We start from the raw sequence: 26201 nt of genomic DNA, 5'->3' as shown, positions 1-26201 counted from the left end.
CTCCATCTCAAAAGAATAAAAAATTAAAAAATTTAAAAAATTTAAAAAATAAAAATTATATAATAAAAACATAAAAAGGAAAAACATAAGTAACCTATATCCTGTCACCCCCAAATAACCAGCAATAATATGTTGAGACATTTTCTTTTGTTCTTCTCAATTAGCATTCATATTGCTGAGATCATATGGCATGTACAAGCTTCCACCATTATGATGTCCACGATCCTGTTTTTATTTTAATCTGAAACCAGCTGCTGGACCAGTGGTTCTCAACCCCTGCTGCTTGCCGGATTTACCTGTGCCCCCTCTTCCCTAGGTTCTATCCTTAGAAATCAACTCAGGACATAAAGAAAATCTAGAATAAATATAACACTTCAAAAAAATCCTGTTTTTACTTCACACAGAATCATCTAATAAATATTTATTGAGCAAATATGTGCTGAGCACTATAAAGTATGCTTTTGTAAAAATTTTTTTGAGATGGGGTCTCACTCTGTAGCCCAGGCTGGAGTGCAGTGGCGTGACTGTAACTCACTGCAGCCTCAAACTCCTGGGCTCCAGCATTCCCCCTGCCTCAGCCTCCTGAGTCACTGGGATTAAAGGTGTAAGCCACCATGCCCAGCTCAGGATGCATTTCTTATAATAAAGAGCTTGCATCATTCTTCGTTCATTCATCGATTCATCCATTCATTCATTCATTCATTCATTCATTCATTCAAGAAACATGTATTGAGCTTCTAGTATGCACCAGGCCCCGTGCTGGGGAACATGGACACAGTCACTAAGGCCCTCAAGGTCAGAACTAGTGAGGGAGACAGACATGTCAGGAGATTGTTAGAAACTAATGCACACATGCAAGGGGAGTGATATGCACAGGAATCAGGGGGACACGTGAATGTGGTCTCACCCCCTCTGCAGAAGGTCTTAAAGTTTGCTCCAAGTACCAAAGAACAAGCTGGAGTTAGCCAGGCAAAAGGGCAATAGGGCTGGGCTCGCCAGACAGAGGAGGCAGTGTGAGCCTACTCTGGGCTCAGGTTTGTGGAGCTGCAAGCAGTGCTGCCAGGTAGATCACACGAGGCAGGAGGTGGTCAGAATGAAGCCAAAGAAGGGCAGATCAGTGAGGGCCTCTGGGCCAGTGACACAACTTGGACATTATGCCCTAAGGGATGGGAGAGCCTCTGAAGGGGCAAAGCCAAGGAAGGATAGGCACTCTTTTTCTTTTTGAAATTTTTTATAGAGATAGGGTTGCCCAGGCTGGTCTCAAACTCCTGGACTCAAGTGATCCTCCTGCGTTGGCCTCCCAAAGTGCTGGGATTACAGGCATAAGCCACCGCAGCCTGCCAAGGCAGGCTTTTTTTTTTTTTGGAGACAAGAGTTTCGCTTTGTTGCCTAGGCTGGAGTGCAGTGGCACGATCTTGGCTCACTCCAACCTCCGCCTCCTGGTTCAAGCAATTCTCATGCCTCAGCCTCCTGAGTAGCTGGTATTACAGGTGTCTGTCACCACGCCTGGTTAATTTTCATATTTTAGTAGAGACAGGGTTTTCCTATGTTGCCCAGGCTGGTCTTGAACTCTTGAGCTCAGGTAATCCACCCGTCTCAGCCTCCCAAAGTGCTGGGATTACAGGTGTGAGCCACCACGCTCGGCCTAAGAGAGGCATTTCTTTTTTTTTTTTTTTTTTTGAGACGGAGTCTTGCTCTGTCACCCAGGCTGGAGTGCAGTGGCGTGATCCTGGCTCACTGCAACCTCTGCCTCCCAGGTTCAAGCAATTCTCCGCTTCAGCCTCCCAAGTAGCTGGGACTACCGGTGCATGCCACCATGCCTGGCTAATTTTTGTATTTTTAGTAGAGATGGGGTTTCACTATGTTGGCCAGGCTGGTCTTGAACTCCTGACCCCAAATGATATGTAAGGCAGGCATTTTTGATTGCTCACTCTGGAATCCATGTGGAGAGTGGGTTTAAGGAGTCTTGACTGAAGGCAGGAAGATCAGTTAAGAGGCTGCTGCATTAGAAGAGGAGCGAAAAAACAGGGGCCTGGACTCAGATTTTATTGTGTCTATCATGGCGGGCAGAGTTTTAGTGGGATGGAGATGAGAGGATGGATTTGAGAGGTCCTTGAGTCACACATTTAGACTTTCCATTTTTCACGCTAGAATCAAGACTTAGTGCATAAAGCTTTGCACACACTTCGGCTTCATTCTCTATGATAAAGTCCTTGTTGTGGAATTTCTAGGTCAAAGAGCAGGGATAGTTTTAAGGTTCTTGTTACCTTTTGCCAAATTGCTTTCCAGAAAGACTATCAATTTTCACTTCCACCAGCAGTGCACCAGAGTGCTTGTTAGACCCTTAGGGATGAAGACCTGCCAGAGATCGAATCCTCTGCTTGGCCCCAAACACAATGACTGCGAATAGGTTTCCAGACTACACAAATGGCACATCAGTCTGCAGGGTAAGTTGCTTTGGAGCTGGCCTAGGGCCAGGGAAGTGGCACTCTCTCCCCACTCTGACCATCTTCCTTGCTGCTGCCAGGAACCTTGTTAATAGTGATTATGTCACTCCCCTGCTCAAAAACTTTCTATGGCTCCCCACTACCTAAAAATAAAAGCCAAACACCTTAGCATGGAAATCAAGTCTTTCCAAAAATATGATCTTCAGTCCACATTACCACATTCCCATAAACTCATTTATTCATTCAACAAATATTTGAGGACCCAGTATTTACCCATACAAAACAAAGTCCTTGCTCTCCCACAGTTTACATTCTAGCAGGAGAGACAGACAACACACAAGGCCATCTAGAGTATGTCAGGTATTTACATGTCATCCCCAAGTTAAGCAGAAAAATACAGTGATTAGAATTGAGAATGGGGGACCAGGGAAGGCCTCTAATTAGGAGATGGGTGCAGAGGCCAGTGGAGGGAGAAGTGAGCCGCACAGACAGCTGGGACCTGTTCTCTCACTCACTTCCACTAGGCTCAGACCACACCTGAGCCACTAGCCCTCCATGAGCTTCCAAGTCTGCATGCCTTTGCTATTGGTTTTCTCTCCCAAAGATACCCCATCTTTTGAAATAGAAAACGTCGGCGCCCAGCTAGAATGTCACCTCTTCTGTGAAGCCCTCCTAATTCCTCAGCCACACTGCTCTCAGCACTTCATTCCATTTTCCAGTCCGCCCAACTGCGAGCATATGGAGGCCCCAGGTGGTCTTTTAGCTCTCTATCTGTGGTGCCCAGCATATAACAAAAGAGATTCTCTGTTTTGGCATTTACAGATTGTCTGGGTTCCACACACACCCTCTTCAGACTACACTGTGAGTTGCTAAAAGGCAGAAATTGCCTTCTTTGGCTTCTGGTCCCCTAAGTTGGTGCAGCATAGTCTGGCACACAGATGTTTCCCAAGGAAGGGGGCACGTGTGCAAGTTGCCAAAGAGTGTGGGCACATGACTAGCAGGGAGGCATATTCTTCTCTCAGCACACACAAGTGAAAATACTCTCCATCTTCTGTAGTGAGGCTGTTAGTTACCTACCCAAAGCCACTTTCCCCTTCTTCATGGCCACACAACAGCCCAGGCAGACGACATTTCTCAGCCTTGCTTGCAGCCAGGGAGGCCATGTGACTATGCTGCACACGGGCCATGGAGGACCAGGGCCTAGGGAAGGTAGGCAGGCCTCCTCCACCCTTTCTTCCCCCTCCACTGGCTGGAGCCCAGACATGGCTGCAACCCAACTTCAACCATGCAAACAACAGTGTCCTATGATGTGGAGGCAACTTCAAAAAAACAGGATCCCAGGTGACCACAAGGAGCCGAGCTGCCCCCTCATTTGGTCTGTTCATGTTGAGGACATCAGGGCCATTACATGAGACAGAAAAACAAACTCCTCATTCTTTAAGCCACTGTATCATTAGACCCCTTCAACGCAGCAGGGCAGCTTTCCACAAAGAAATGCACCTGCCTTCACAGGGTGAGCAGAGCATCAATGAGACATAAGTCATCATAGTCCTCAAAAACCTGTCTTGGTGCCTCCAGGAGGAATGGTGAATCCTGTTCCCAGCCAACCCCTACGATTTGGGAGTATCAGGAAGAGGGGGCTAGAAGAAGGAGGTGTGCCAGTCAGGGTAAAAACTCTATGGGGGACCGGGCTTGGTGGCTCATGCTTGTAATCCCAGCACTTTAGGAGGCTGAGGTGGGTGGACTGCTTGAATCCAAGAGTTCGAGACTAGTCTGGGCAACATAGTGAGACCCCCCCATCCCTACAAAAACATACAAAAATTAGCCAGGGATGGTGGCACATGCCTATGGTCCCAGCTACTCTAGAGGCTAAAGTGGGAGGATCACCTGAGCCTGGGAGGTAGAGGCTGCAGTGAACCATAATCGCGCCACTGCACTCCAGCCTGGGTGACAGAGCGAGGAACCCATAAGGAGCAGGGGCACTGTGATCAGGGTGGGAGGGCAGCCTCGGAGCCCATGGCAGGTTTAAAAGCCAAGTCCTGCTGCTAAAGAAGGGCTAAGGAACACAAAACCAAATGCATACAAACATTCATTCTAGCCCCTCTTACAGGTCTCCCCACACTCATCCTGCTGGCTGTCACGGAGGCAGAACTGCAGAAAACAATAAATGGGGAAGGGGCATCATCTCACTGGCTCCAGCTGCCACAGAAGCAGCAGGAACAAGGGAGGTCGGGTCTTCAGCAGTCTCACGAGGCCACAGAGACCAACAGTCCTGCCTTAATTCTGGGTCTGCTACACCCTGCACCACCTCAACTCTGAACTCTGGTGTCCATCAAGTTACACCCAAAGAAGGTACAAAGACAGAGGACAAATACCGCCCCCATCCCCAGCCCCCAGGTGCCCAAATCATCTTCCCAACTATCCTGGCTCTACCAAGCTCAAGTCCCTGCCTGCCAGCTCTAGCCCACCTTCTACAACCATCGCTTCATGTTGATGCCAGGTGCTGGGCTCAGCGCTAGCAAGGAAACAGTGGAGAAGACAGGCCCTGCAGACAGGCTGCAAAGACCAGGAGGAGTTGGGCTCTGGAGCCAAGCAGAAGAGGATTCTCATTCTGACCCCAACCAGTAACTGGCCCGGTGACCCTAGCAAGCTTTAGTTCTCCAATCTGTAAAATGGAGATGAATGATGCCACATTACCAGGTGCTGGGAGAACATAATAGTCTGTGCCTGGAGCATGGAAGACACTCCGCAAATGCCCATTTCCCTCTATTGCTCCCAGATGGCCACCTTGTTGACCTGCCACAATTCATGAAATTCCCACCTTCAGGGTGAAGGCACTGTCTATAAAATGTCCCGGTGGGGTAAGATGTCACTTCCCGCAAAAGATAATTAAGTGTTCTGGGCGGCTGGCAGGCAGCATCCAGAGCATCTGGTTAAGGCTCTGATGTTAAAGCTCCCAGGTGCAGGCAGGAGTGGCTCTGAAGTGATATGGGTGCACAGCCCGAAGAGGAAGGCATTATAAAGAAATACGCTGTGTCAAGGACACTAAATCTTAAGGTCTGGAGATCTCCAGGTAGGCAGGGGAAGGAACGCACAGGGATGCCTCAACAGAAGAGGAAAAGGAGACAGTGGAAAAAGAAAGGAGTCAGGGAGATGAAAGCCTCTAAAGGAGACGCAGGCAGGAGTGGCCAGGGTGGCCCTGGCCCTGCAGCTATGGCCCTCCTCTGTGGCACTCAGCCATCACACCCTGGCTCCCTCCAGACCCCTCTTCCAAGCTGCTTTGTCTTATTCCTGGCACCAGATGGCTCCTACATGTCCATCCCCACCCTCACCTTCACCTACCAGCCAGGTACAATCTAAAGAGAAAGGAAGCTAAAAGCTCTGACTTGCTGTTTAGAGAGGGCTCTCGGAATCTTGCTCATAAAACATGCTGGAGGTCAGAAAGGAGGCAGAATGTGTCTGAGCAGCAAAATGACAAGATCAAGCATCTCTGGGGTTGTGTTTCCCGCCTAGCCACAAATTTGAGATGACCTGGGCAAGTTACACACCCTGTCTCCGATCTTCACCACTCTGTAAGACAAGTCACGCAATTCAAACCCCAAGAGCTGTAACAGGAAAACTTTACCTAAAGGAAACAAACTTCTCAGGCAGAACCAGTGAGTGAGAGACACAAAGGAAGCACACTTGGGCTCAGCCAAGTTCACACTGATCGGAGGGAGCTGCTCTCACAAGGCCATGGTGTGGGCAATGAGACAGGGCACAGGCACTCACTCTACAGAGAGACAGGCCAAGGCATTCAGTGCGTTCAAAAGCTAGCCTCGCCCAAAGAAAGTCTGGCGGAATGCCTGGCAAGGGTGCTAAGTGGAGCGACCCCACATTGCGTGGGCAGCGGGACATGACCTTTCAGGCTTTTCCAGCTCTGGTGCCCTGCCACAACACTCTGGAGTTGAAGAGGTGATCTTGTCTACGTCTTGCAGAGCTCAATTCCAATCACTGTCAGACATGCTCTTGCCACCTTCTGAGGTTTATGGAAGGGCTCCCATCTATAGAAACTTGATGTTGTGGCAGGCACTCTGGGACCACCTCACACCTCTCTGTATCCAAAGCTAACCATATGGCCACAGAAAGTCAGTATGGCAAAGAAAAAGTCAAAGGACAATCAGCCCAATGACGCAAACATCTGTAGTTCCAAGAAGCCCAAGGCCAGCTACTTGACAACAGCAGCACAAAACAGGTGCATGCTATCCCTGAAGCCCATCCTAGTGCCAGCCTCCATGCCAGAGCCTGGCCAGGTGGGTGTGTGACCCACTCCAGAGGGGGCCAGGCACACACTGCTGCCCAGCTGCTGCTGGGGGAAATCTGGACCAAACTCCGTAGCTGGGGCTTCAGGGAGATCAGGGACCCGGAACACAGAGCTCCAGGATCTGGTTAGTCTGGAGGCTGCTGCTCCCGCCTGCCTCAGGGTGGCCCTCCCAGCTTGATTTAGAAAAAGCCTCTACCAGGCTATGGCAGAAGGGCTTAACTTTTGCAGAGCCAGATCCCACTGGAGTCAGAGAGGTCGTGGAAGGCTCTGCAGCGTGTGCCCCAGCTGACGCAAGAATCCCTGGGAGTGACCCTCACCACCCCTGGAGGCTGGGCTCTCAGAGGCAGCCCGTTCCCACGTCAGACCACTCTCCTTTGGGAAAGGAGATCTCCCTTAGGGGGAACAGAAAAGTAACTTCCTGGAAACTTCCACTCATGAGTGCCAGGCATCCAAGCACCTAGAAGTGAACTCAAATGCCACTTCCTCAAGCGTGCCCTCCGCCAGCCAGGGAGCTGCCCACCCAGCAGAGTCTCACCTTACCAACCATCATTTGCATTGAGTTCATCACCCCTACCTGTGGAATGAAAGGCGGGTCCCAGGTGAGAAGGCAAGCAAAACAAAACACTACAGATTAAATAACAAGGTTAGCTCAGAACTCAGCATGAAGTAGGCACTCGTGCTGGGGAGGCGAGATGGGAGCTGGCAGGCCCAGGGCCTCAGTCTCTGGCCCGGCTTCCCCAGCAGATCTCCCTCCTCTCTCCCTCCTGCCCTCCTAGTGGTCCTCTCTCTTTATAGAACATTGTGGAAGAGATATCTGCTATGGGAAGAAGGTCACAGCAGACAGTCACCAACTGCAGCCCATGAAAACCAGACTCTGAGCACTTGCTGGCCAGTTTAGCAGCTCCGGACAGTGTCCTGGACATGGCCTCTCTCTCCTTTCTCCTGGAAAGGGAAAACACCTCCTTACCCCATGAGGGCAGAAACCGGGGTGGCCACTTGCTTCTTTCCCTTTCTTTCTCCAGCTGTGCCCCTGTCCAGAGGAGGCATCTTTCTCTAATTCACCCAAAGGTGGTACATGGACCAGCAGGCAGCCCTGGCCAGGGGTGGGGACACGTGAGACAAACACGGCTCCCTCAGTCCCAGTCTCCAGGTGTCAGCGTAGGTGTCTCTTTTTCAGGGAAGGCTTCCTGACCCTCCATTCCAAAATAATTCATTTCTCCTACCCCATAATTCTCTCCCAGTACCCTATTCTTACCTTTGTAGTATGTCTTACATTTTGATTACCTGAGTATCATGTGTTTCCCCGTTATTCTGTGGGACCTGGGAGGGAAGGACCGTATCTATTTTGCTCAGCTGCACACCCAGGATCAAGCACGGCGCTGGGCATGGAGAAACTCAATGCTCATCTGGGCTTTATGCAGACAGATGCTTCAGATTAGCCTTGAACCAGGACCTCCAGGACCACAAAACACTTTCATTTCGACAAAGCCATTGGGTCAGCCACCCAGAGCCCCATGAGGGTTTGATCCAACTGAGACAAAGCAGGTAGGATGGGTAAGAAACAGCATCCACCATCACTGACTACCAGCCAGGTGCCAGGCATTATCCCACATAATCACCACAGTTACATGATAGGGTAGGTACTACCACTATCTATGTAACAGATGAAGGAACTGAGACATTTAGAGGTTAAGGAATACTACCACAAAGCAGTAAAGCTGGGATTTAAGCTCTGCCATGGTCTGAGCCGAAGCTGTGCTCTTAACCACTAAGTTACAAGGTCCCAGTTAGTAAACCAGTGGTGTTTAGTGCACTTGCCCCAAGCCCTAAGCCCTTGGGTCTTTTTTGATGCCCCATATAGTATGCACCATCCTCAGAGGCCTCCAGTAAACACCTGCAGGGCTGTGGGAGACAGAATGACAGGACACATACGGTCTCTTGTTGGGAGACAGTTTCTTAGCCTTTTAAAGCACATACCCCCTTTTAATCAACATACAGGCTTCCCATATACACCCCCACCTAAAACTGCTATGCCTCACTTGAGAATTACTGCGATATCAGGCAAGATTTTGTGCAAGTCCGCTTTCTTTAATTGTCTACATTTAAAAAACAATATATTTTTCCAAAGCTAAAATGAGATTATGATCCTGAATATGCTTTTCAAATTTCACACTTGCCCCAATCCCCAGAGACTGTGATTCATTCTCCCTCTCTCTCCCCAGTTGACAATCACCACTCACAGACAATAATAGCACACAAAAGGTTTACCACAAAGAGCAGAAATGTTCCCTGTCAATACAGAATGTGTAGAACAGGCATCTTGCGGCATTTCAAGCATGTTCAGGAGAGAAGGGAACATGATCTAAGTGGAAAGATCATCAGAGAAAAGTCAAGATTAGGCTATTATTTCTTCCTCTGTAGCCCCTTATTTGCAAGGATAATGTCGTGAAGTTCTTAAAGCTTTATGGAAGACTATAAAATGGGATGCTGGTAGGGGGACTCCAAGCAAAGAGAAATACTACAACCTCTACCATCCAAAAGTTCTTTTTGTTGTTTGGGATACAGAGAAAGGAGAACAAAGGATGGCTCTGAGAATGACACTATGAGGTCTCCTTTGAGCACGTTATTATTTGCAACAGACAACTAGAGAAAAGGAAAACTTGAAGTTCAAGTGGGCTCCGGAGATGCCTGGCCCGTGGCCGTCTCCTCCTCCAGTGGTTAGGAGAGTGCCCTGGGAGTCAGACTGATACAGGTTCTGGTCTGGTTCTGCTACTTACTCATTGATGATGTTGGGCAAATTACACAACCTCTCTAGGCCTCTGTGTCCCCTGCTGTGAGAGGATGATCATACAACTTACTTCATTGAGTTACTACAAAGATTAAATGAGATAATACATGGAAAAGGTTTGGTACTACATCTGGAAAACATTAAGCGAACATGGGAGGTACTTCTAAGTGTTAGCCTTATTGTGCTTATTTCTCTCCTTGTTTCCCAACAGGAATTCAGGCAGCTGGAAGGGCAGTCTGGCAACCCTCTCATTCTCATTTCCTATTTATTGTCACAAGTGACATAAACTCTCCAGTCAAGGACAAGAACAGCTGGGCAGACCAGGGAGATGCACAGCTGCTGCACTTTAGAAAAAATAATGCTCCAAGGGGTCTGAGATTGGAAACGAGCGGGCAGGAGAAGACAAAATCTGGCTTGGGGTGGGAGAGAGCAGGCAGCTCTGCCAGAGGCTCCGTGGAGGGAAAATGAACAGAAATAGCCGAACGGGCTGGAGGGCAAAGAAGACACACATAGAAGCCAGGCCTTCCTGGAGAAAGGAAGCTGCAGGTGAGCTGGAGGCAGCCTCGGGCTGGTAGGCATGGCTCATACAGGAAAAGTGGGATGTGGGCTGCAGAGGATAGAGGGCCGTGTCCTCGGGGAGGGGCAGCTAGGGAGAAAGAACCAGGCTGCCAGGCAGTCCTGGATGGAGCAAGATCGGCACCAAACAGGAAGCCGCAGGTTCTCCCCTGTTGACCTCAGGTCCTCGCCTCAACCCCCATCTGCTTCCCCCAGCTCTGTGGGCCCCAGGATGCACCCAGTATTCCAGTCTCTGCCACCATCTACTGTCCCCATCTGGGTTCTCTTCCCTAGGCCAGCAGCAAAACAGGATGCAGGTTTCAGCACTCCCCACTCTCCTGGTATCTTTGAAACAAGTGCTCCAAGATTTTCTCTCTGGGAAACAGGCCAAGGAGGCCAACACCATTCTCGGAGCGGCCCTTCCAGTTCCACACTAGGAAGTAAATGGGGTGTGTCTGTCCCCACTCAACCACGTCCCCTATGGCCTCTTCACTTGCCCAGGAAGGAGAACACAGCCACCTCCCTCCTGCCTCGGCCCTGCTGCTGGTCTCCACACACACAGCACCACCAGGGATCTCAGAAGCCAGTGTGGGTGAAGGGATCCTAGGCCTACGCGGTTGGTCATTCCTAGACCCTCAGACATGAGGCCTGGGCAGCTGCTGTTCTCTACTCACCCCCAGGGACCGGGAACATGGTTGGCAGCAGGGTCACCGGCCCGAGATGCCCAGAAGATGGGTTGTAGTGGAGCCCGTGTCCAGTAACATCCCAGGGCCAGAAAAGAAGCCTCCCTGATCCCGCAGAGGGCTACCGGGCAGTGCCATGCCACGAGTGACCGCAGTCACAAGGCTGCCTGCATCCGCACGAGACTTTCCAGTACACAGAGCCCTGTGACATGCACAACCTCAGCCTTTCCCCACACCTCGGCAAGGGGACTGGGCAGAGACTGTCCCCACGTTGAAGATGAGGGAGCTGAGGCAACTTGGCCACTGTCACAGCTGCTGAGGGGCAGAGCTGGTGGGCCCAGGACCCATTCTCCAGCAGCTCCTCCTCTACCCAGGGACTTCCCTTCCTGCTGTAAACATCCCCAGATCTCTCCACCCTCAGCCACCACCACCAGGCTCTCCAGTGGCGCTCCACTCCTCTGGCTGCCCATCTCTCTCCTTCCTCAAGTCCCAGTTGTGCCAGGCCCCTCCCCAGAGCCCCTACCACTGGATCCTCACTCTGCTTCAGCCAGACTGTCGCCAAAGTTCGGGACCTCCTTCTTGAAAGCATCTTCCATACCTCTTGCACTTCTACTCCTGACCCTCCCTTGCTGCCTGGAGTGCCACCAGGCTCCCAGGTGGTCTCCCTGTCTTCTATCCTGCCCTACTCCTTTCCCAGCTACCCCTGTCATCCTTGGAGTCCAGCAGTGCCCTCCCAGGTGCCCTGCCTCTCCCTGGTCACAGGCTCCCTGTGGCTCCTCACACCTCCATGGCCCTGCCCCGCAGTCAGCATCCGAGGTGCCATCAGGCCCCACCTCTTACTGCCCTCCCCTCCCTGCACCCTGGCTTTGGTGCAGGTTGGTCCCCACTCCCCCCAGCTGTTAAGGCGTTGCTCTCGAGTGTCCACAGCATCCCCTGACTGTAGGAGATGCGAGGAGATGGGTTTCTTTTTTTTTTTTGAGACGGAGTCTCACTCTGTCGCCCAGGCTGGAGTGCAGTGGCACGATCTCGGCTGCAACCTCTGCCTCCCGGGTTCAGGCCATTCTCCTACTTCAGCCTCCCGAGTAGCTGGAACTACAGGCGCCTGCCACCGTGCCCGGCTAATTTTTAATATTTTTAGTAGAGACGGGGTTTCACCATGTTAGCTAGGATGGTCTTGATCTCCTGACCTAGTGATCCACCTGCCTCAGCCTCCCAAAGTGCTGGGATTACAGGCATGAGCCACCGTGCCCGGCCGAGGAGATGGATTTCTAATGTCTGCCCTGCCCAAAGCCCTGAAAGGGGCAGCCTCCCAGTCAACGAGGTCCAGCCCCCCAACTGGCTGCCTGTGACCCAGAGAAGCCATCCACGGTGGCACTGTGTGTTCAACCATGGAACACGCCGACAAGTAAGAGGAGAAGCCTGGGTCCTCTGCAAGAGGGAGGCCAGAAGCAGATGCTCAGACAAAAGCAGAGAGGCCACACAGCTCCCCAAAGACAGGGCCACCTCCACTCCTGACTGCCTTCCAGCCCCAGCTCCCAGGAGGCCAGGCTGCCTTGCCAAAATCCTTCCAACAAAGCCCCTTTCCCCTGAGCGAACCTGGAGGGGCTCCTGCTGACACCAGGCTTGGGGAGCCCCTGGCCCCCGCTGGTCTGACAGCCCCAACTGGAAAAGCCATGTATTTGGCAACAGGTGGGCTCTGCTGAGGGTCACTTCTTTCATTGTCTCCTTATGTGGCTATTAAATGTTCCACATAAACCCAGTTTCCTCCCTGGGACCAGAGCTCCTGATCAAAGCCTCGAGGAGCACCCAGCTTTGTGGCTGTCAAAGTTCCCCTGTTTGGAGCTGCCTCCGACCTGCATGGTATCAGGAGTGGCTCCTGCCAGACCTGTTTCATCACGTGTGACCCCATCCCTTGGCTGGAGCTGAGTAGACTGAGGGTAGAGATGTGACCCAGGCTGTGCCAACCAGACTGTCTTTCTCCCATGGGAATATGGACTTTGGACTGGGAGATCTCAGTACATCTGAGTGTGGCTGGAGCTGCAGCAGGAACATTTGGGACCGTGTGGGCTCAGGAGGGGAAAGCCAGGCTGCAGAGAAGTGAAGGAAGCTCAAAGAGAAGCAGAGCTGAGAGAGAGGGAGAATCTAACAAGGTTTTTCTAATCCCTGCTTAAGGCCAGGCAGCAACCCTGCCGTGGGGTCCTGAGTCCTCCATGAAGCCCTATCATAAATCGCCCTTTTTGCTTAAGCTGGATTCAGTTGGTTTCTGTTACTTGCAATCAAGGAGCTCTAACACAGCTGGGATCTCCCTTGCGCCTCTCTGCTTCTCCAGGAATACAAAGCTGGCGCTCTACAAATACTTGCTGAATGAAGAAAAACTGGCCCCACATTCTGGCTTTCCTATATCTGCCAAAGGCACCACTGTGCTCGACAAATACTCTCTCTATAAAATGTGTAACTCAGCCACAGGCAACTTAAATTAAATGCTCTTTCCTTGCCTGAAATGCATTAAATCCTCATTTTCATCTCTTCTTTGGGGCAACTCAGTGCTAAAAAGAAAGGCAGGCAGGAGCAGGCAGAAAAAGAAACAGCCCTTCAACATGCAGGCCAGCAAGTCCAACTGCATCTGCAAACTGTGCTATGGCCTGGCTGCCCCAACTCCAAAGACTCTGCCCTGAGATCTGTCCCTATGCCACACCCCCAGGCTACCCAAGATGATCATCAATGTCTCCAAAGGTCACACAGCTTGCAACCCTGCTTATGTGTTATTTATGCCAGATCCTATGCACGAGGCCAGACTCTCTGAAAGAAACCTCAGAGGATCAGCTTGCTCAGTGGTTTTCAAACTGTGTGCCCTCTAGGACCCCCAGGACATAAGTGGAACCCTTTGGGGGGCCATTCTCTCCGGCTTCAACCAGTGCAGTACCCAGTTGGTTGTACATATCAAGCTACATTGTAAGCTTACCCCAGAAAGGGTTCAAGTAGCTTTGAAAAATGGTGCAAAATTCCCCTCCCAGACCAACTCCTTCATCACTCAGATGAGGAACCAGAGATTCATGGACTTACACAGAGAGGGCAATGAAGATAAGACGACCTTGCCCCGGTTCCTCGGGGCTCCTGACCACACCCCCACTGGATGAGTGCTGAATCCGAGGTGACCCTGCCTGCATCAGCGGAAGGGCGATGCTAACCGGCCTGAACAACGTGGAGCTGTCCTGATGCTAGTCCTCCGCTATATATAGTTTCTCCCCTGAAATGACCTCATGCAGCAGCAAAGGTTTGCGGTGTGGCAAAACCGGCTGTGTCCCCAACAACTCTAGGGGAGGAGAAATGCTTAAGAAACTGGGCAGTAAATGGAAAAGAGAGGAATTTGGGGGATGGGGAAGGATGAGGGTGGCAGGTGGGGAACAAGCTTTTGAGACAATTCAGGAGAAATTATTTCTCTGAGCCCCTGGGGCAGCAGTGGAGAATGGTAAACCTGAGACTCTCATGCAGTGGGTAATGAAAGAGTCCCAAGTCTGGGGTGGTAAAGCCAGTGCTTCGTCCCAGGCTCCCATCCTGCCTGCTCACAGATGTTGAGTGTCTCTTCTCAAACAACTACATTCATCTGCACCCCTTGAGCAAGAACCAACAGAGGCTCCCTTTGACCTAAGCGTCCCCATATACTATTCGATACCTTCCATAATCTTGGTGGACACAATAGATTTGATCTCAATGCCTTTAAAAAAAAAAAAGAAAGAAAGAAAGAAAAGAAAAGAAAAAGAGGCACCTGTAATCCCAGCACTTTGGGAAGCCAAGGTGGGAGAAGTGCTTGTGGCCAGGAGTTTGAGACCAGCCTGGGCAACACGGCGAGACCCCATCTCTATAAAAAATACAGAAATTAGCTGGGTGTGGTAGTCCGCACCTGTAGTCTTAGGTACTCAGGAGCTGGGGTGGGAGGATCACTTGAACGCAGGAGTTCAAGGCTGCAGTGAACTATAATAGCTCCGCTGCACTCCAACCTGGGCAACAGAATAAGACCCTATCTCTAAATAAAAAGAAACAGATAAATACCAAATGAGAATGGAGACTCTGTCTGGGTAGGAGTACAAAGATTTTCTTCTTTGAGCTTTCTCATATCGTTCACATTTTTTACATGAGCACACATAACTTTTACAATAAAGAAGACTGTACTGCTTGCTTCTCTCCAACCTGCACCACTTCCTCAAATCACTAACCCTTCTACAAACTATGCCCACTTACTCCCAATATCTGTCCTATCCCAATCCCCCAAGGAGCAACTTGAGTCCCACCACCTTCAGAAATCTTCCCTCCGTAACTCGAGTTCCCAGGGACCTCTCTCATCCCAACACTTGTTAAAAGGGTCTACATGTTGCCTTTGTCTCAACTTGTCTACACTGTATGACTTAGCACTTGTCTACATGCTGTCTTGTTTGAAGTGGTATTACACCTTTATTTGTCTTTGCTTCCTCTCCCAAGTAGACCATAAGCCATCTGGATGATGAGATATACATGTATAATATGTGCACACACATTTGCAGGAATGAGGCAGAGTAGAATTTTAGAAAGGGCACAGGAAAGGGAGTCAGATTTCCTGGATCGGATACCAGCACCACCTCTGTGCAGAGCAGACCACAGACAGTGGCTTGACCCCTCTGAACCAGTCCCAAGTTCTTCCAGCTGAATTCCCCAGCAATACCAATTCCCTTCCCCTAAAAGGCAAGGAAGGATTCTGTGCAAGCCTGCCAACCTCACAAGTTTTGAAAAAGAGATCATTTAATCTCTAGAATTGAGGCCCCAGGTGCAGCCTACAAAAGGGGTCCCCATCCATCCCTACCCAAACTAGCACCAGAGGGTAGGCCAGACACATGAAGGACAGGGCCTTTGGGTGGAAGTCTCTCCTTGCACATTTGCTCTGGGCTATGGCCCCATCACAGACAAATGCCCAAGGAATGGTACTGTCAAAAGCAGCAGGCTGAACACTTCTGTCCAGGGCTGCAGAAAAACTGCTTGGTGCTCAGTGATGGATCAGACATCTAGGCCCTGAATCTTCCATGGGACATGTGTCACAGCAGGACACAGCTAGGCTCAGCTGCAAACAGGAGGGGTCAGCTGCAGATTCAAGGGCCCAATGTAGCTTTGCTTTTGCCTACTGACCCTGAAGACTGACCCATTCTGTCCTTAGGAAGACATCATAAATAACAGTGCATACAGCATGTGGGTTTCTAAGAAATGTCATTTGGGCCTTATAAAAAGTCATGCAAGCAATAAGTTATGGCCAAATAAGGCCTCCTGTCTCCTCAGTAGCCAGACATGGACCAGGCAACAGCAGGACTATCACACTGAGCGAGACCTAAATGAGCTCTTGGCTCTGTGGATCTGATATGAGAGTATAGGGGAGAAGGGCAAAGAGGAAATGGGGGAGTCAGCCTGGGGTGTAAACACACAGTACAAAGTGCTGCTGTCCCCCCGGGAACTGCCTCCTCAGCTCCCCTGGGCCCTTGGCTCTGTGTGTTACGGATCTGCTGCCTGGGCCAGGGGCCAGGGATGGGGACATGTGGAAATAGATTTGGAAAAAATAAAAACCAACCACAGAAACTCCAGTATTATTCAGTCCGTCACTCTGAACTCCTTGAGGAGATGAACTGACTCTCCATGCTGTGTTCCCCTCCCCAACACAGTAGCTGGGATAAGGCCGATGTAGTAAATATTGAGAGGCAGCTTCCCATACTGGCTAAGGTGTAAGCCTCCAGGATACAACTCCCAGGATTCAAATAGCAGCTCCTCCACTCTCATGAGCAAGTGTCTCAACACTCCCCCCACAGCCTCAGTTTCCTCATCTGTAAAATGGACATAAATTAGGCCTGCCCTTACAGGGTAGATGTGAAAACTGTAAACAGTGATGTCAAGAATCTAGTAGAGTGCCTACCACACACATGGTAGGAGATTAATAAATTATACTGATTTCAGTGATGGCAATTCCTGGAGCTGCTGTGAAGGCTTGGGAAATGAAATGCTCATCCATGTGACAGTCTATTTTGGGGGAACAGAGCGCTTTCACTAAGTTAAAAAAAAAATCAATGTCATGTGTAGTATCCCATATAACAGAGGACAGTGTGGTCTGTGTCCCAGACACTGCGTGGGAGGTAGGAAGAGGTGGAAGGAGGGACAAATCCATGAAAGTTGTCACAAAGTGCACTTTCTGGCACATTCGGATATATAGTGCAAGAATTGGCAGAAGTAGACTATTTGCTAGTCATGAGTGGCAGTGACATCAGTAAACCAGCGATACCTGTTTAGGGCCCAGGGAGTCCTTTGTTGAAGCTGACAGTCAGGTGGGTATTGCATGGAAGGAACCTGAGACTGATGACCCAAATATTTCATTCTCACTGTGTGTACCCCCACCCACCCAAGACACACAGTTAACATCACTGAACCTCTCCCCTAAAGGAGAATCTCTACCTCAGTGGACTATCAGGAGGATTAGATGAGATGTGTGTAAGTACCTACTATAGTGCCTGCTGCACAATCAGTGTGCAATCAGTAGCAGTATACAAGAAATTGAACAGCAATTTTGAATCTAGGTATGCGGGGATGCTCATCAAGTGTGAAAGAGGCTCTGATGTGGAAGTTTATCAGCGGTGCCTTGGAAGTTCACAGAGGAGGTATCTGCGGCTGACAATGTGTATCAGAGAAATGCACAAAGCTCCAGGAAGGAAGCCCTGGGGACTCGGAGGTGTTCTGCCAAGCTGAAGATGGGCCACCACAGAGGGCACTCACAGCCTTGACCTACTGGCAAGAAATGTTTCCATCTATGTGGAGATAGCCTAGAAAAGTAGCCTCTGGTTGTTGCTGAGATCAGCAAGAGTTGTATGTAGGGTGTGTTGCAAGTGATTTGCTACTAATGAGAGTTGATTCAAGCTGGATTCAAGGCTATCTCTATGATAATGACACTATCTTACAATTTGCTTCGGATTTGCCTTCCTGAATAAATGGGTCGAACAGTAGATAACCCAGGACACACTGAAGAAGTCAGGTTTTGCACATGAACTTCACTGGCCATATATCTCAACGTGGGGGGAAGTGTAAGGCTGGGGGCAGCTGGCTATAATATAGCATCAAGCACGGCGAGAATAGTAAAAATAATAACTAATGCTTACTGAGTAGGTAATATCTCCCAGGCACCATTCTCAAGACCTGATGTGCAGTAATTCATCTAATTCTTATGACAACCCTATGGAGTAGATACTGTTATCTCCATTTCACAGATAAGAAAACTGAGGCCTCAAAATTCAAAATAACTTACCCAAGGTTACATAGCTAATGAGTTGGAGGAGCTGGGATAATAAAATGCAAATTTGTACTAAATGAATAAAACATTTGTCATAATGACCTGTCACCAAAGGAAAACTATCTTATAGATATTCTCTTTGACAGACCTCAGATTTTACAAATCAAAGGAAATTCATGGCTGGGCAAGGTGGCTCATGCCTGTAATTCCAACACTTTGGGAGGCTGAGGTGGGTGGACCACTTGAGGCCAGGAGTTCGAGATCAGCCTGGCCAACACGGTGAAACCCCATCTCTACTAAAAATACAAAAAAATGAGCTGGGTATGGTGGCAGACACCTGTAATCCCAGCTACTCAGGAGGCTGAGGCACAAGAGTCACTTGAACCCAGGAGGCAGAGGTTGCAGTGAGCTGAGATTGTGCCATTGCACTCCAGCCTGGGCAATAGAGTGAGCTCTGTCTAAAATAAAGAAAAAGAAAAAAAAAAAGGCCAGGCACAGGCATGGTGGCTCATGCCTGTAATCCCAACACTTTGGGAGGCTGAGGTGGGCGGATCACGAGGTCAGGAGTTCAAGACCAGCATGGCCAACATGGTGAAACCCCGTCTCTCCTAAAAATACAAAAAAATTAGCTGAGTGTGATGGTGTACGCCTATAATCCCAGCTACTCGGGAGGCTGAGGTAGGAGAATCGCTTGAATCCAGGAGGCGGAAGTTGCAGTGAGCCGAGATCGTGCCATTGCACTCCAGCCTGAGCAACAGAGCAGGACTCCGTCTCAGGGTAGGGGAAAAAAAAAGGAAATTCATGGCCAGCCCTTGTGATTGCACTCTGACTCCAAGGGATGAGCCAGAGAGTGACCAGAACAGAAGGTGACCAGGGAGGACTAGGGAGGCTATACTATGCTCCCCCTAAAAGTGGGGGTGGAACAAGGGTCAGTACAATATAAGTCATCAGTGGAACAATGAGCTTTGCGTTGTTCCCCATCTAAGCATCTGCTGTGCTGTGTGTGGGCACTGTGCTGATCACATCACACACACATGATCACATTTCACGCTTCACTACTCTAAATGATGTATGCTTACCCCATTTTACAGATGCAGAAACTGAGGCTCTGCAAAGAAAGTAGTGGAACCGCTGCCCTCTCTATGACTTCTGCCACTTATTCAGTCAATAACCTTGAGTATCTTAACATCCTCACCAAGTCTCAGTGTCCTCATCTATAAAACGGGAAAAATGAGTCCTGTCTTGCCTATCTAACAGGATGGCTGTGGAGATCAAATGATATCTAATACTTGAGAAAGCATTTTGAAAACCACAAAATGCTGAGAGAAGAAAGAGATTGTTAATCTTATTAATTACGAAGAGTGACACCTGATTCTGCAAGCACTTTGCTAACATGACTCTCTGTGCCTCTTTTCCTTTGGGAATTTGGGAATAATTCAAAGTTTGCAGAGGAAGGATAATCTTTTCTTCAAGTCCCTGGCATCTGGGTGTTGGAAAGCGGAGGTTTGCTCTGGGAGAAGGAGGAGGAAACAACAATATTTGCATTCTACTTGTGTTTCTCTTTAGGAACACAATCTTGGCTGAGATTCTATTGCCTCTAGCACACCGAGCCCTCAAACAACATTCAACGCATATTTATTGAGCACCTACTATGTGCCAAGCACTTTGATCCAAGATGATGGACTCACATGGTTTCTAGGTGTGGAGGTGGTGGTCTGGGGGTGGGGAAATTAAAGGAGGAAGGGACAGCAATGGGAAAGGAAAGCAGTGGCTGTAGTCCTTGGAGTTTTGCAGACTTCACAGCTGACCTACCAGCTTCTTTCCATGGGGGTGGGGTGGGAGCTGGTCAGGGCTCACAGCACAATGGAACGAGCTGTGAGCACTGGAATGAATCAACATCCTCAGGCTGAGTTCCAGCTCTGTCTCTTAGCATCATAACCACTGGCAATCCATTCACTTTCCTGGCCATCAGCTTTCCCATATGTAAAATAGGTAGGCATGTTCCCATAGGTAAAATAGGGAGAATCAAATGAGATGATGTTTGTCAAGGGATCCAGCAAAGTGGTGCCTGAAGGTGCTCAATAATAAACTCATTAAAAAACAAAACAAAACAAAACAAAAAAGCGTTCTCTTCTTCCCATTCTCGTGAGGACAAACTACACACTGGCCCAAAGCGTGGGCTCTGAGATCAGACACCTGGGTTCCAGTCCCAGCTCTGCTGTTTACAAGCTGTGTGACCTTAGGCAGCAGACATTACCTTTCTAAGGCTCAGCTTCTTCATCTGTGAAAAGGTGATAACAGAATCCACCCATAGGGTGGTTGTGAGAATTAACCCAAATACTGCATGTGATGCTCCTAGTACATGGCAAACACCCTGCAAAGGTGAGCTGCTGCTAATTACATCTCTCTGAGCCTTTAAAAACAACAAAACTCCAAGTGCGCAGGCTGGAAACTAAGATTCAGGCTACTTGGTTAGTGACTGGCTGCCTAGGCACCATTCACCCTTTGCTCCTGGTCCCAAGACTTCCAGAGGAAAAAGGTACAAACGAGGAGTCATCCCTGTCCCCTCAGTCTCCCTCCCCACACCTTGCAGAAGGTGTTCCAGCCCCTTTCCTGCCAGGTTCCTCTTTTTTTTTTTTTTTTTGAGACGGAGTCTTGCTCTGTCGTTAGGCTTGAGTGCAGTGGTGCAATCTTGGCTCACTGCAACCTCCGCCTCCCAGGTTCAAGCGATTCTCCTGCCTCAGCCTCCTGAGTAGCTGGGATTACAGGCATGTGCCACCATGCCCGGCTAATTTTTTTTGTATTTTTAGTAGAGACGGGGTTTCACCATGTTGATCAGGCTGGTCTCGAACTCCTGACCTCGTGATCTGCCCGGCTCAGCCTCCCAAAGTGCTGGGATTACAGGCATGAGCCACCGTGCCCAGGCCAATTTTTTTTTTTTTAATAGAGACGAGGTCTCACTATGTGGCCCTGGTTTTTCTTGAACTCCTGGCCTCAAGCAATCCTCCTGCCTTGGTCTCCCAAAGTGCTGGGATTATAGGTGTAGGCCACCATGCCCAGCCTCTATGCACAATTCTAACACACTCAGATGTCTGTTTTCCCAGAGATTTGGAGGGACTGCTCTTTGAGCCCAGCATAAATGATCACTACATGATAAACCACTTCACACCTATTAGGACGGCTATTATAAAACCAATCCAAACCTAATCAACAAAAAGCAGAAAATAACAAGTGTTGGTGAAGATGTAGAGAAACAGGAACTCTTGCACCCTGTTGGTGAGAATATAAAATGGTGCAGCTGCTGAGGAAAGTGTTATGGGGGGTTATTCAAAAAATTAAAAATAGAATTACCATTTGATCCAGAAATTCCACCTGTAGGTATATACACAAAATAACGGAAAGCAGAGACTCAGAGAGCATTCACCTTTTGCTCCTGGTTTGCACACCCATGTTCACAGCAGTATTATTTACAATAGCCAAAAGGTGGAAGCAACCCAGGGGTCCATCAGTGGAGGAATGAATAAGCAAAATGTGGTATACACATACAATGGAATATTACTCAGCCTTAAAAAGGAAGGACATTCTGACACATGCTATACCATGGAACCTTGACAACATTATGCTAAGTGAAACAAGCCAGCCACAAAAGGAGAAATACTACATGATTCCACTCATATGAGGTATCCAGACTAGTCAAACTCATAAAACAGAAAGCAGAATATCAGTTGCCAGTGGTTGGGGGGAGGAAGAAATGGATAGCGCTTAATGGGTAAAAGAGTTTCAGTTGGGGAAAATGAAAAAGTTCTGGAGATGGGTACTGGTGATGGTTGTACAACAATAAGTACAAAGAATGTACTCATGCTACAAAACTATAGACTGAAAAATTTGCTGTTACATACAAGTAAATTTTATGTCATATCTAGGTAATCACTTAAAAAAAAAAGAAAAAGGAAAGAAAAAGAGAAGTGACTACTGTCTACCAGGCAGAAGACACAGCAATGATTGTAGGTGGAAACATGAACCCCCAAAGCACAACAGCTGGGAACCACGTAGTTTGGGGCCCACTGCCCTAGAGTCTCACAAGCCCCGTGGCCTCACACTACTATAAGCACAGTAACTGACCGGGTAGGACTGGCTCTTCCCACTCAGAGCCTTGAACAGGATTTAAGAGCCTTCCTGCAGCGCCAGTGTTGCTACTTGGAACCTTGAGGCAGGGCACTCCCGGAATGGGCTCTCCCCCAGCAATTTCCCTCTGCCCACCACTAGGTCCCTCCCCCACCCCAGGTCTCTGCTTTGGGAGGTAACACTTTTGAGAGAAAGAACCTTTTGTGGTCCCATTCTCACCAAGCAGGCGCTCTGTACACACCGGTATAAACTCAACAACCCCTAGTCCCAAACCAGAGGTTCTTTCTGAGCTGTATATTAATATTTTGCTCAGAAGCATATCATTCGTTTCAGAAAGATTCCCATCCAAAAATAGTTTTTAAACATTTCTTTTATAGTTTTGCTCCTTAAAAAGAGTAAGCTTCAATGATCTAGTGGGAAAAATCACTGGCTATGGCTTTTGTGTGTAAAAATCCTGGTAGCTTGGAATAATAGAAACTTTCTAAGATCACAAAATCTCTTTTCATCCAGCGTCTCACTTTAATCTTACAACCTCTCTGAAAGGTGATCAGGGTGGCAGTCACCCCATGGCACAAATGGGGAAACTGAGGCTCAAAGAGATCAAGAGGCTTGTCCAAAGTCACACAAACAACTAGGAAGGAGCAGAGACCCCAGGCTTCATTTTCCACCAATGCCAGATGAAACTCTGTGTTGGGACCTCATATCTGAGCACACTGTGTAGCCATGAAAGTAATTTTTAAACCACCATTAGCTTATTTTATCTCCATAACATCTCTGTGAAGGAAACTGGAAATATTATCTTTTTAAAATGGAGGATCAACTGAGGAAGAAACAAATGACCTGCCCAAGATTACCACTCAAGAAAGTGGCAGAGACTAGACCTCCTCTCCTTTGAATACACTTGACCTCAACCACTTCCCTATAATATCTTGACCTCCACACACTCACAACTTAAAGGAGCACATGCAGTTTTTATGTAGGTTGCACCATGTTTCTGTGAACTAGGCAGGGGACAGACATACCTTTGTTCTCTTTCTAATGGCTGGGTAAGAAAAAAGAGGTTATAGAAATCTTTAGGTTCCTTTTCAGCTCTAAAATTCTGTGATTCTAAAAATTCTCCAGCAAGTTGATGGGTAAGAGATGCCTGGAATCCACATCACCTAACTTCCTCCCTTGTAGTCTATTAGGCCACCCTATCCCTGCCCTGCGAGTAAAGGACTACAAACATCATGTGTGCCTGGAAGAGGGGGGTCCACTCTGACACAGGTGCACACATAAAATGGCAAGAAGGTGCTACTGCCTGGTTAGGACCCCAATAGTGAGCTTCACTTTGCCCTCCTGCTTCAGCCCTGGTATCTCCCAGCAAGAGGCACCCAAACCACAGGAGTCATATATATCCCAGGTATCTAAGAACTTACCCAAGCCTGGGGCAAGAGAGAAGCCAGTCCCAGAGACAGAACACCACTCTGAGGGTGCAGTTTAAGTCCCTTCATTGAGATACCTGCCTTAACACCCATCTAAGGTAGGAGATCAATCAGATGTGTTCACTTATGCTTTTCTATAGATTTCACCAACTCTAGTTTTATCCAACAAATATTTACCAGGCACTGCTCTTGGTATCACAGAGTGAACAAATAAAAATCTCTGACAACATGGAGCAAGGGGAGACAACCAATATCAGAGGATGACATAAGCAATGGAGCAAAATAAAACAGGAAAGGGAGGTACATAATGCCGAGAGCAGGTGATAGAGGGAAGGGGATAATTTTAAATGAAATGGCCTGGGAGGGTTTGACTCCTTAAATAGGAGACTGGGACAAGGAGAGAGAGGGACCCATTCAGATATGGGGGGTTGAACAAGGCGATGGAGAGCATGAGATGGCTTAAGAAAGGTAAGCAGGTGAAAATCATATCATATCTTGTAGACCAACACAAGAAGTCTTGAATGAGATGCAGTGTCACAGGAAGGCTTGAGCAAAGGAGTAATGAAATCTGACTTACAGTTTAGAGTATCACGCTGGCTGCTGGGATGGAAATAGTCTGTCGGGAGACAAGGGAGGAAGCAGGAAGGTCAGTTCACGGGCCAGTGGTAGCTCAGACCAGGGTGAAAGTGGTGGAGATGGTCAGAGTCAGGTTCAGGACATATTTAAGGCAAAGCCAACAGGATTTATTGATTAAATGGATGTAAAGTGTGAGAGAAAGGGAGAAGTCAGGGACGAGAATTTTAGGGGCCTTGGCAAGCGGAAGGATGAAATCATCATGAACTGGGATGGGAAAGACTTTGGGAGGTACAGGGATGGGATGGGGGTTCATTCTGTTTTGGACATGTTAAACTAAGAAGCCTTTTAGACAGCAGGTGTGGTGAGCAGGCAGCAGAATATCCAAGGCTGAAGTTGCAGAGAATGGGCTGAAATTATAAATGTGGGAGGAGTCACCAGCATATATAATACTACATAATTCTATGTATGATCATGTGTAATTTGCATGACTATGTGTTTACTGTCTGCCCCCTGCAAGACTGTAAGCTCCATGTGGCCAAGGACCACGTCTGTTCACAGCCAGCACGGTGCCTGGCACTCAGTACATACTTACTGAGCAAATAGAGAAGTTGCCCAATTACTCCCTCAAGAATAGCCACACAGCCCACACAAGAAGCAGACTCTCTTGCAACCACAGTGCCAAGCCCAACCAGCCCCAAACAGGGCCCTGGGTCTGTCCACCCCGAGCTTGAGATTCCAGAATGTAAGTGGATATGCCTGGCACATCACAGAGTCAGATATTTGGGTTTCAGCCCTGCCACATTCTCAAAGGGTGGAGCTGGGCAAGAGACTTGCCTGTTCTACCACCTCTACCTCTCCCTGGAGTGGCTGGGGGAGAGGCTGCTTCACCCAGTTCATGGGCAGAGATATTTATCTACCTAATGTATATGTATGGGGTGGCAAGAGCCCCCACCAAAGGAGTAAATCCCCAAGTATTCTCCGAAGCATACAAGAACCACCCAGCATCTGAAGGAGAAAAACACAAACCTACTGGGGATGCATTAAGAGTAACAATCCAAAAAAAATTTTTAAGGCTGGGTGTGGTGGCTCACGCCAGCAATCCCAGCACTTTGGGAAGCCAAGGTAAGAAGATTACTTGAGGCCAGGAGTTTCAGACCAGCCTGGGCAACATAGCAAGACCCCATCTCTACAAAAAATAAAAAGTTAGCTGGGCATGGTGATGCACACCTGTAGCCCTAGCTACTGGGAAGACTGAGGGGAGAGGATCACTTGAGCTCAGGAGTTAAAGGCTGCAGGGAGCTATAACTGCACCACCATACTCCAGCCTGAGCGAGAGAACAAGACCCTCTCTGAAAAAAAAAAAATATATATATATATATATACACACACACACACATATATACATATATATATACATATATATGTATATACACACACACACACACACACACACACATATGAGTGACAATCACAAAACTTGATGAGACGAGAGGACCTCTCCCTTCTCCCTAATGCAAGAATCCCTGACCAGACAGTATTGTGTCTCTGCTTTATCTACCAAGTGACTAAGAAGGCAGAACTAAGGACAAAGGGTGACATTACAAGCCATAAAGATTTCACCTCAATAACTTTCTAGCTTTAAACAGCTGCCTTTGTGAAGATGATAAAACAGCTCTAATGATCTTGTATAACCCTCCCCCTTCCTGAAATATTGAAAGTGTGACCCAGAAAGGTTAGATGACTTGCCCAGGGTCACTGAGTTATAGGCCCAGGACTAGAACTCAGGTCCTAGCTCCCTGTTGAGGCTTTCTTCCCATTACATTAGTGCCAAAGGAAGGTAAGAGTTACAGTAGCGCTGGGGAAGTTTTAGGCATTAGTCTTACAACATAAAACTATGTCCTTGTCAAAGGAAAAGCCACAGATGTTACAGGAATGCCAGGTGCACTGTGGAGTTAAGAAGGATTCCTTCCCTTGTACCAAATTTGTCATCCTACAGAGTTCCCCTCGGCTTT

The 26201-nt window shown here is 48.6% G+C and overlaps 1 protein-coding gene across 2 annotated transcripts in view; it reads right to left on the bottom strand.

Annotated features, from left to right (window-relative positions):
- UBTD1 (ubiquitin domain containing 1) overlaps positions 1–26201 on the bottom strand; it is a 69964-nt gene that overhangs the window by 40294 nt on the left and 3469 nt on the right. Inside the window, exon 2 of one of the 2 annotated variants that reach the window (XM_055352643.2) lies at positions 24191–24229. The exons of the other annotated variant lie outside the window; for it this stretch is intronic. The gene's annotated coding sequence lies outside the window, so the exon portion shown is untranslated. The remainder of the gene's footprint in view (positions 1–24190; positions 24230–26201) is intronic. 2 annotated transcript variants of the gene reach the window in all.

This window comes from Gorilla gorilla, chromosome 8, assembly GCF_029281585.2.
Source record: "Gorilla gorilla gorilla isolate KB3781 chromosome 8, NHGRI_mGorGor1-v2.1_pri, whole genome shotgun sequence".
NCBI classification, from domain to species: domain Eukaryota; kingdom Metazoa; phylum Chordata; class Mammalia; order Primates; family Hominidae; genus Gorilla; species Gorilla gorilla.
This window is presented reverse-complemented; position numbering and strand designations above follow the sequence as displayed.